This window comes from Hyperoodon ampullatus (genome assembly GCF_949752795.1).
Source record: "Hyperoodon ampullatus genome assembly, chromosome: 1".
Lineage (NCBI taxonomy): Eukaryota > Metazoa > Chordata > Mammalia > Artiodactyla > Ziphiidae > Hyperoodon > Hyperoodon ampullatus.
In genome coordinates this window covers 183,621,929-183,631,687 of record NC_136914.1, presented here as the reverse complement: position 1 = coordinate 183,631,687, position 9,759 = coordinate 183,621,929, and positions in this window count along the sequence as shown.

The following is a 9,759-nucleotide window of genomic DNA, read 5'->3' as shown; positions in this document are numbered from 1 at the left end:
TCTCCTCTTAATCATCAGAGGATCTGATTTCTTTTTTTTTTTTTAACAAATGAGATTTTATTTTATTATTTATTATTTATTTATTTATTTATTTATTTATTTATTTATGACTGCATTGGGTCTTCCTGGCTGTGCGCGGCCTTTCTCTAGTTGCGGCGAGCGGGGGCTACTCTTCTTTGTGGCGCGCGGGCTTCTCATTGCAGTGGCTTCTCGTTGCCGCGCACGGGTTCTAGGGTGCGTGGGCTTCATAGCTGTGGCACGCGGGCTCAGTAGTTGTGGCACACGGGCTCAGTTGCTCCGCTGCATGTGGAATCTTCCCCGACCAGGGATCGGACCCGTGTCCCCCTCATTGGCAGGCAGATTCTTAACCACTGCGCCATCAGGCAAGTCCAGGGTCTGGCTTCTTAAATGGAGTGGAGCTCTAAGAGGCCACAGCAAGCAAACAGCCGGACTGCACACAGGTGGCCCTTGAGCAAAAACTAACATCGCTCAGGTTCTACTGATAACCTCCTCTTTCGTGACAGGCACACTAGTCATTGCGGGGCCCGCACAGCGACCTTTGTTGGAAACCCAAGGATGTCCTTTCCCCCAGGGTCCCTGTCCTTGGTCTGCATACCGGACCCTCCCGACCGAGTCGGGGCTGCTTCCTCTGCGAGTCTCCAGGCGCCCTCTGTGTAGTCCGGGGACACCCCGCAAAGCAGACGTCCCAAACCTTCCCCGAGGCCTCTCTGACACCGCCTGGAGTGGACCCTCCCCGCGGTGCCCGTGGCTGGGCGGGCCGCACAAGGTGACGTGACGCCATTGGCCGGCGCGGGGCGAGGGGCGGGGAGGGGCGGGCCTGACGCTCCAAGCCCCGGAGCAGTAGGCGCTGCGGATGCATCTCCGGTGACTGCGAGGGCAAGGCACCAGCAGCGGCTTCTGGACAGCGCGATGAGTGGACGGTGAGTGATGTACGGGCGAGAGAGTTCGGGGCGTCCACGGAGCGCCGACCTCCGCCCACCGCCCGAGCCCAGGACCTTCCCAGCCAGGGGCTCCGGAGTCTGGGCACTGGTGCCCTTGGGCTGCCGCGTGCAAAGTCCCCTCCCTCTGCCAGCCTGGCGTATTGCGGGCCTCGGGCCCAAGGCTAGGAGTGAACACTGCTCCAGGCACCTCCTCCAAGGAGAGGGCACTTTAGAAGCTAAAATCTGAGCACAGCAGGTGTGTGCGCGGCAGCAGGCTACATCTTTGCCCACCTTGTCTCTCGCCTTGGCCAATATCCTAGAAGCATTGATCTTAGAATTGGGGGGAGAGGCTCGAAGTGCCTCTGGCACAATTCTCAGATTTCATGGATGGAAGACCATGAGCACCAAGATAATAGCAGAAGCAGGGCCTCACAATTGCTATTTATAGAGGATTTGCCTTGTTCCCAGACTTGTGCTAAGAGCTTTAGCACAATATGCCACCTACTTCTCACAGCCTTGATACTTTCATTATCCCCATTTTCAGATGAGAAAACTGAGGCTTTAAGAGTTATGGAATTGTCCAGTTTTACCTAGATGAGTCAGTGGTGGAGTCAGGATTTTAACCCAGGGCTTGTTGTGCCAGGTCTCATTCATTTCACCCACTGACCTCAGAGCTCACCCTGCCAGCCACTCTGCTCGCCCCCGTGCTCCTGACTGTGTCCTGCACTTCCCACTCCAAACAGATGCCTTTGTTTTTATTCATCTGGCACAGGCCTGGGGGAGTGAGGGCCTTCTCTCACACCAGGATCAGTGCCAGGCCAGTGCCAGTGTTTTCTTGAAACACTGAAAAGAGAGCTGTGAGTAATCCCACTCCACAGAGGAATTAAATAGGGTCACAACAGGTGAGGGCTGGGATTCTGGAATTTTAGCCCAAGCAGGTTGGACTCCAAAGCCATGTACTGGCACTTGCAGGAAGGATCCTCACTGGCGTCTCTCTAGTTTAACTGCTCACGGCACAATCAAGATTTGTTTCCAGAAGCCATGAGTAAATATTAACTACAGCTAAAATGCCAATCTGCCTGCCCCCCCCGAGTAATTCCTGAGCTGCTGCCAGTAGGGTGGGAGGTGCTGAGGGGGCGGTGGGGGGGTACTGGCGAGGGAGAGGAGAGGAAGGGGAAGGGAGAGAAGAGAAGATGAATGCCTTAAACCTAGGTCAAAAAATTGCTGGCTAAGAAGTTGTAATGGGGTGTGTTTCAACACTGTCGGTACGTTTTCATTAGTTTTTGTCATTATTCCCTCTGTGTGTAGTGCCTGTGGTTCGAGACTTTACAGGGAAAGTGAGATTGAGGCCACAGATTAAAGTGTCAGTGTGAAAGCCGGGATGTGGGACCATATTTCCACCATGAGACTCCAGCAAGTGGCCTGGAGGTCAAGAATAGAGTGAAGTCCAGGGTCCCCCCGGGTGAGGGTCAGCTGGACAATGACCCATAACAACAGAACATGAACAGAACTCAGGCATGTGTTATAGCTCAGGTCCTGTAATTGCAAAGGATCAAAGGGGAGACTCTGATTACCAGAAAGCACTCTGGACTTGACCCTGGTTTTGAGAGTGAACTCAGCCAGATGCTGTGGCTCACAGATGCTCCTGCTGAGGACTGTCATCCTCTCTGAGTTCCAGGTTCCCATCTCCAGAGCCTCACTGTCTCTCTGGAGACCCTGACTCCCACTGTGACCTCTACTGGGAACTTCTGTTTATCATGGGTGAACCCCATATGAGGCCCATCTTACCTGTTTCCTCATTCACCTTCACAGCAGTTAGTGATTCAGCTAATGAGGAACCTGAGGTTCAGAGAGGGAAAAGGGACTTGCCTAAGGTCACACAGCTAAAGAATCCCAGAGCAGAGCTTTAAACCCAGATCCTTGCAAAGGCTGGTGGTTATTCTCTCACAGAGTGCACTGAAGAAAATATTTTCAAATTGTTTTAAAGTAAATCAAAATCAAATAGGAAGTGGCTGTACTTCCCGAAGCTTCTGCAGTTTTGTCACTCTTGTTAAAGGGGAACTTGCAGTTTGCTCAGTCTCCTTTTCTGGCTGTCTGACCTCCTTCCCCAGGATGCACTGCTTAGAGAGATTTGGAACCCCCTTCCCTTGCCTTGCCTGACCTTGCGGGGTGGAATCGAGGGTGTCATACAGCCCCATAGCCAAACAGCTAGGAAGAGACCTAAAGACACTCTGGTCCAGCTGCCAGTACAATCCTGGCTAAACTGAGGCCCGAGAGATGTCACAGCACGTTGAAGTCACATGCCAAGCTGATACCCCAGCGAAGCTCATACCCAGACTTCTCTCTAGTATGTCCCTTTGCCTCCTCTCCCTTGCTGCGACACATTTCAGCAGAAGTTCTTAACCTGGGACCTGCAGATCCAGGAGCACATGAGCAGGGGCTTACTGATCCTCCTGCAATGGTGTGCAAATTCAGCCTGTGTATGTGTGCACACTCATGCACACACGGGCATTTTTCTGGAGACAGTGTGTTAAGCTTTCAGGAGACTCCAGAGGGCTCCATGACCCAGAATATTCTGAGCCGTACCGTGTCTCACAGGAAAGCATCTCCAGCAGCTGCCTGGAGCACACAGGTCTGGTGCAGTGGGTAGCGCTGGTGGGGGGATGGGAGGACGTGGGGGACGAGGAGAGGCAGCCATTTTGTGCACCCAGTGCAGCCCTGCAGCAGCTGGCACTTGGCCCTTGGAGGGCCTGCACCTCTGGCTCCAGGCCATTGGGATATTAACCAGTGGTCATTCTGAGTACCTGTTTGGCCCAAAAAGCATAGCTGAGAGGATTCCTTTTTTCCTAGACCTCTTCTTCCATAGGCAAGAGCTAAGCTCAGTCTGGGGAGGGAGAATCCCGCGGGGCCAGGGAATATGTGTGTAAGGGGGAGCAGTAGGATGGGAAATGCTTTCTTGCCCCAGGGTGCCAGGCCTTGAAAGCGAGGGCAGAAGCCAGAGACCTGGCTGCAGGGGTCTGGGTGCAGCACCGCCTCTAGGGGGCGACTGTCAGAAAGCTGTGAGGAGGGCCAACCTGCCTGGATGCAGAGGGCCAGGCTCTTCAGAGGAAGAGCAATGGTGTCAGGGGGCCTGGTGCTGGGATAGGCTCAGGGAGAGTGTTGATGGAAGCCCAGGACCTCGAGGGTGGGGAGGATACAGTAAAGGTGAGCTGGGGTCAGGGGGTAGACCGAGGGGAAGGTGGCGATTGGAGGTGCTGGGTGGCTCTGCAGCTGCCGTTCCTGCTCTCCCTCGACTCCAGCTGGACTGTGCACAATGTCCCCCTGGGCTTCCAGCCACCAGGGCTGGGGCAGGGAGGGTGTGGCCAAGCCCAGGGGGTGAAGGTAGAGGAGAGAGGAAGGGCAAGGACAGCAGCGTGGAAGGGGATGGAAGCTGCAGCTGCTGCGTCCCTGCCCGCCATCTGCATCCCAACAGCTGGCTTTCTCGGCAAAAATACATTGCCAAGGGGTGGCCTGTGTCTGGCCAGACCCCCTCTCAGAGGCAGCTGGTACCAGCAGGCACTACAGCTTCTTCCCTGGCCAACCTCCTGCCATTTGCCGGTTAACAGGTGCTAGCTAGGGAGGGCCCATTTAAAGGTTCATTGTTTTCTGCGCCACCTTCCTGCCGGCCCTGGCTGGCATTTGAAGGTTGCAGCCACGGGCTGCAGAGCAGGAGACTCAGGCTTCACAGGAATGCATGGCAGTGTCACCAGCACCTGCCCTTTCCCTAGGAACCTCCTACCTCCTTCTGGTCTGAGCAGCCTGGGCTGAGGGGCTCCCAGCTGTGCCCCACAGGCTCCGCCCTCTTTCTTTGACTTGCCATGTCACGGTCTTTACATATTTGATTTTAATCCTGCCTAAAGAAGAACTTCAGAGTCATAATTTTGTAAGATGTTAGAACAGAGTTTACCAAGCACTCAGATTTCACAGACATCCTCAGAACGTTTTCATTTGGATGCCGATACATTTTCCATTTTGCCGAGTTAAAACAACAATGACCATCTATCATTGCCACTATTTTATGAAAGAGAGGGCATCGTAGGACTAAAAAGTAGGCAGCACATCGTCTTGAAATAAAAGGCTTTCGAATGCAGTGGATGTAGCTTCATGAAAATGCCACTGCGTTAGCTTTCTTTTTCTGCTTCTGCCGTTAGCCAGTAGGAAGTGGGCTGTAGTGATGGCCTGAGGAGCCGCAGAGCTGCCTTCTCCCATAATAACCAGCTCCATGACCCCAAAAGAGGAAAGATGGGCCGCAGCTTTAAAGGCTTCATTGTCCTTTGTCCCAAACCAAAGGCCAGGGACAATAGCGAGGGCAGGCAGCGGGCCCACTGTTCTCAGAGCAGCTGCTGAAGTGGAAAGCGAAAACAATCCACTGCCTGTTCACTGGGACAGGTAACCATGGCTGGCTTGCTGCCCTGGGGCCCCTCCTCCTGGGGACAGGGAGCCCTGGCGCAGCCTGAGTCCTCGGATTGGGGACAGAGCCTCCTCCAGCCAGGGAAGCAAGTGTGGAGGCCTGAGCTCTGTGCCCTGGGGCCTGGGGGAGGGGAGCAGGCTGGGACAAGGAAGGCTGGGCTCCCCAGAGCCACAGGGCTTGGCCTGCCCAGCTGCACCTGTCACTTTGTGCTTTGCAGCCTGCGCCTGGGTGGTGGGCCAGCCCATCCTCTCCCCGACTGCTGCTTCAACCAAAGCAGCCCCGCTTTAATCCGTTTGTGTGTTAAGCTTCTCCTAGGGCTTTAGTTAAAGATAGGATTGTCCTTTTTTAAAAGGTAGAAAAACACTCCACTGAAGATTCATTAAGTCCTGCCCAATGCATGAGGACAGTGAGTGTTTAACGGGAGGTTTCAGGAACACGCTCCAAATGGAGAGAAATCTCAGTTGGCTTTCTTCCCAGGGTCTGTGTGTCCGCTGTGCCTCAAAGCTCTCTCATTCAGGTTACCCCCAGGATGCCTCTCAGGTACACATGCAGCTCACTTGAGAACCGGACAAGACACTGGGAGTATCAAAATCAATGAAAACCTCCTCTACCTCCAGTCGGGTAAAGGAGGCACAAATGCAGTGCTGGCATTGGGAGAGGAATTCTGAGAGTGACCCCAGAGCTCAGGTCTGGAACACAAGGAGATGGAGGTGTTGCCAAGTTGGGGTGGGGCGATGGGACACGTGAGAACCAGAGACCACGAGACTGGCTTCGGGCCATGCACATGATGGATGTCAGAGGACACAGCAGTATGTGGTTCTCTCAAAGAAGAGATTGTTTTTCTATAGAGCAAAGTTTCCCCCCCTGTAAGGCTCCGACCCCGCCTGGCAATTTGAAAGAGCCCTCATTCGTTGCCTCCCCCCAGCCTTGCTCACTTATCTCCTTCCCTCACCTGGGATGGTGTACCCCATTCTCTCTCCCTACCACATAAGCTGTTTACCCTATGAGCCACCTTCTCCTTTCCCTTTGCTCTCTGCAATCCAGGACCCTTCTGCACTTTCCTCCTGATTCCCTCTGAGCTGTCTCCCCCAGCTGATGTCACCCAACTCCAGCTGGAGACACTCGGCTCGTTGGTCGTGTCCTTTAAATAGGCAGGCTCTTGAGGGTAAAGCATTCCAGAAGGCCATTGCAGGGAGCCTCTCCTGTGTTGCTCAGCACAGTATTATCCAGAGCCCTAGGCAAAGCCGCGGATGGGGCTCCCCGCCATGCACCTCACCTTCAACCAGAGCAGCCCCTTTAATCTGATTTGCATAACTGTTGCATTTGAACAAAGAGTTCTACAGTTGAGAAAATTTCTAACTCATGGGAGATCAATATTCTCATTGTACAGATGGGAAAATCAAGGCCCAGAGAGGAAAAAGCATGCAACTGAAGCTACACGGGTCTTTAGCAGCTCCCAGCCCAAAGCACTTTAAGAAACATCTTCTATTAATAACTAATCACTGCTTGATATAGAGAATTCCACTTGTAAGTGTCCCTACTAAATAGAGCAAAATGGGCATATTCCTCACATGCTTTGGGAGAAAGACAGTGTTATAAATGGAGTCATGTCATGCGTCAGCAGTTATACACACACACACACACACATACATACATATATATATTCATTTTAACTTTATTATTTACTGAATTAGTCAGGATAGCCTAGGTTATGCTGCAGTAACAAATCCCAGAAACACAGCAGAGGTTTATTTCTCTTTCCCAGTCCATATTCGTTGTGGATTGGCAGAGGCGTCCGGTCCGCAGAAGCAATCTGGGACCCAGGCTGACCATCAAGAAGCTGTACTTACTGGGCCATGTGGCTTTCTGGGTCACCACAACAGGGAACAAGAGAGCCACAGGGTCATGCATTGGCTCAGATGCACTGGCCTGGGAGTGACAACAACACTTCTGTTTGCAGAGCTAGTCACATGGCCCCATAGCTGCAGGGGGCTGGGGAACGGGAGCTATCATGTGATCATTCCAGGGGCAATAATTATCTCTACCACAGTCACCCAACTTTAAACAGTAAATGTAGCCCATAAAAATCCAGATGTCTGGCTTCTCGTGAAACACCAGAAGATCTGCCCCTCTGGAAGAGGAATGTGTCCCCAAGTCCCCTGACCAGTGTCCCTCAGCTGAGTCACTTCCCTGGCCCCTGGAGACTTTTGCATGATTTATTCCAGCTGTGTATGCACAACTCTGGAAAGTTGACTTTGGGGGACCCCATGAGGCCTTCTGTATTCGTCCAATGATTTAACAGCCATTTGCAGACCTCCTGCAGCGTCCCAGGCTTGCAATCCGTGCTGGAAACAAGTGGTGAGGCAGAAAAGCAACATCCCAGCCACACCACCCTCCTCCTCTCCTGGGAGAGTCCAAACAAGAGGCTGGCCCTGCAGGGGAGAGCCAAGAGCAGGAACTAGGCCAGAGAGGAGCTGTTGCTGCTACTGCTGCAGAAGGGGTCCATTCCGGCGCGGGCTTCCTGGCGAGTGACGGTTTAGGGTATAGGACGAGGACGATGCTGGGTTCTGAGCAGAGAATGGCTGTAAAAGCCCAAAGAGGAGGGCTTCCCTGGTGGCGCAGTGGTTGAGAGTCCGCCTGCAGATGCAGGGGACGCGGGTTCGTGCCCCGGTCCGGGAAGATCTCACATGCCACGGAGTGGCTGGGCCCGTGAGCCATGGCCCCTGAGCCTGCGCGTCCAGAGCCTGTGCTCCACAACGGGAGAGGCCACAACAGTGAGAGGCCCGCGTACCACAAAAAAAAAAAAAAAAAAGCCCAAAGGGGAGAAAAAGCATAGAACCCATTAGGGGAACTGTGGAGCTCAGAGCAGGAAGTGAGGGGAGTGGAAGAGAAGCTGGCTGCAGAGGAAGGCAAGAGAAAAAACCATCTCTTGTTATTTCTGGGTAAATCCAGCCCTTCCCATTATGAGCTTGCTTAAAGCAAGACAGTTGTGTCATGGACCCACAGAAACAGTGTTGACGGAGAAACCCAGCCTTGCCCTGAGCTGAAGCCAGCTTCTGCATCGGAAGCATTTGAGGAAGGACCCAGAGAGGGAGCCTGGCAGATCACTTTTTCCACTGGGTATCTGAGGTGCTGAGGAACCGAAACCCTATTTTGAAATAGGCCAAGAAGAAGGCAGCTGGAAGTCCCCAGCTCCAGGCCCCCATGGTGCCAATGCCCTGTGCCCTACAGAGATAAGGCTGGCTGCTGGCCACAGCTCGGGGCCTGCCCTCCCTGCAGGCCACAGTTTGCCTCACTGTAGACTCAGGCAGAGGGGAGGAATTTAGGGGATGATTCTGATGTCACTGGGAAGCCCACCTCTCTCAAACCATTCCCCTTCTCTACGCCAGCCGTGTGTCCCCTGCCTCCAGAATCAAATGCTCATTCAGGGCTGATGTGGCCACAAGAAGTCTGGGACATCTTGTTTGTGGGTGGATCAAGCCAGCAGGGAAGAGTGTGCTGGGCTAGTCAGAGTCAGCGCCCCTCTGCAGCGGGCTCTGCTCTGAGGTCACCGATACCACAGCAGTTGGACCTGACCTTGACCACCTCCTGCCCACCCCCAGTAGCACTGGCACACACACAGGTCAGGAAGACGCGATTGAGCCAGGTTTGTGTGAACAGATGTTGGGGTTTTTTGTGAAGGAGCCAAGCAGGCTCCATAGTGTGAAAGGCACACAGTGTGCCCTGTCAGTGCCACCTCCCAGGGTAAGTAAACCCCTCAGATTCCTAGCTGCAACTTGGGAGAAGGTGGGTAGAGGCAGGGTCAAGGTTAGAGTAGGCATGTGTGTGTGAAGCTGTGGCTCAGTGCCCGACACATAGGGGGCCTTGATAAGAGAGTGCTCGGCCAGAATAATGCAGAGACAGAGAGAAGTAAGAATCTGTACGGAGGATGCCAACAGGATAGAGAAAGCTCTAGTGGATTTACCCTCTGTGAAAGAAACCCAGGAGGGCTTGGGAAGCTCCACAAACTTTTCCAGGTTGTGAATGAGAAGAGATAGAGACAGTTTCATGGGTGAGTCCACGAACAATCCTATAGGATAGAGTTTACTCCATTGTACAGATGAGAAAATGAAGGGTCTGGGGGTTTCAGTTACTGTCCGATTTCAGTATAGAGAAGGGGCTAAGAGACCAGCATCTGGAGTCTAGATGCTTGTGTTCGGTGACTGCCATTTACTCCCTGGGAATCTTGGGCCAAGTACTTAACTTCTGTCCCTGTTTTCTCATCGGTGAAATGGGAATAAGATGGTACTTACCTCATAATGGTGTTGTAAGGAATAAACAAGATAATTCTTAGAATATGCTCAACAGTCTCCAGCATGTAGTGAACAT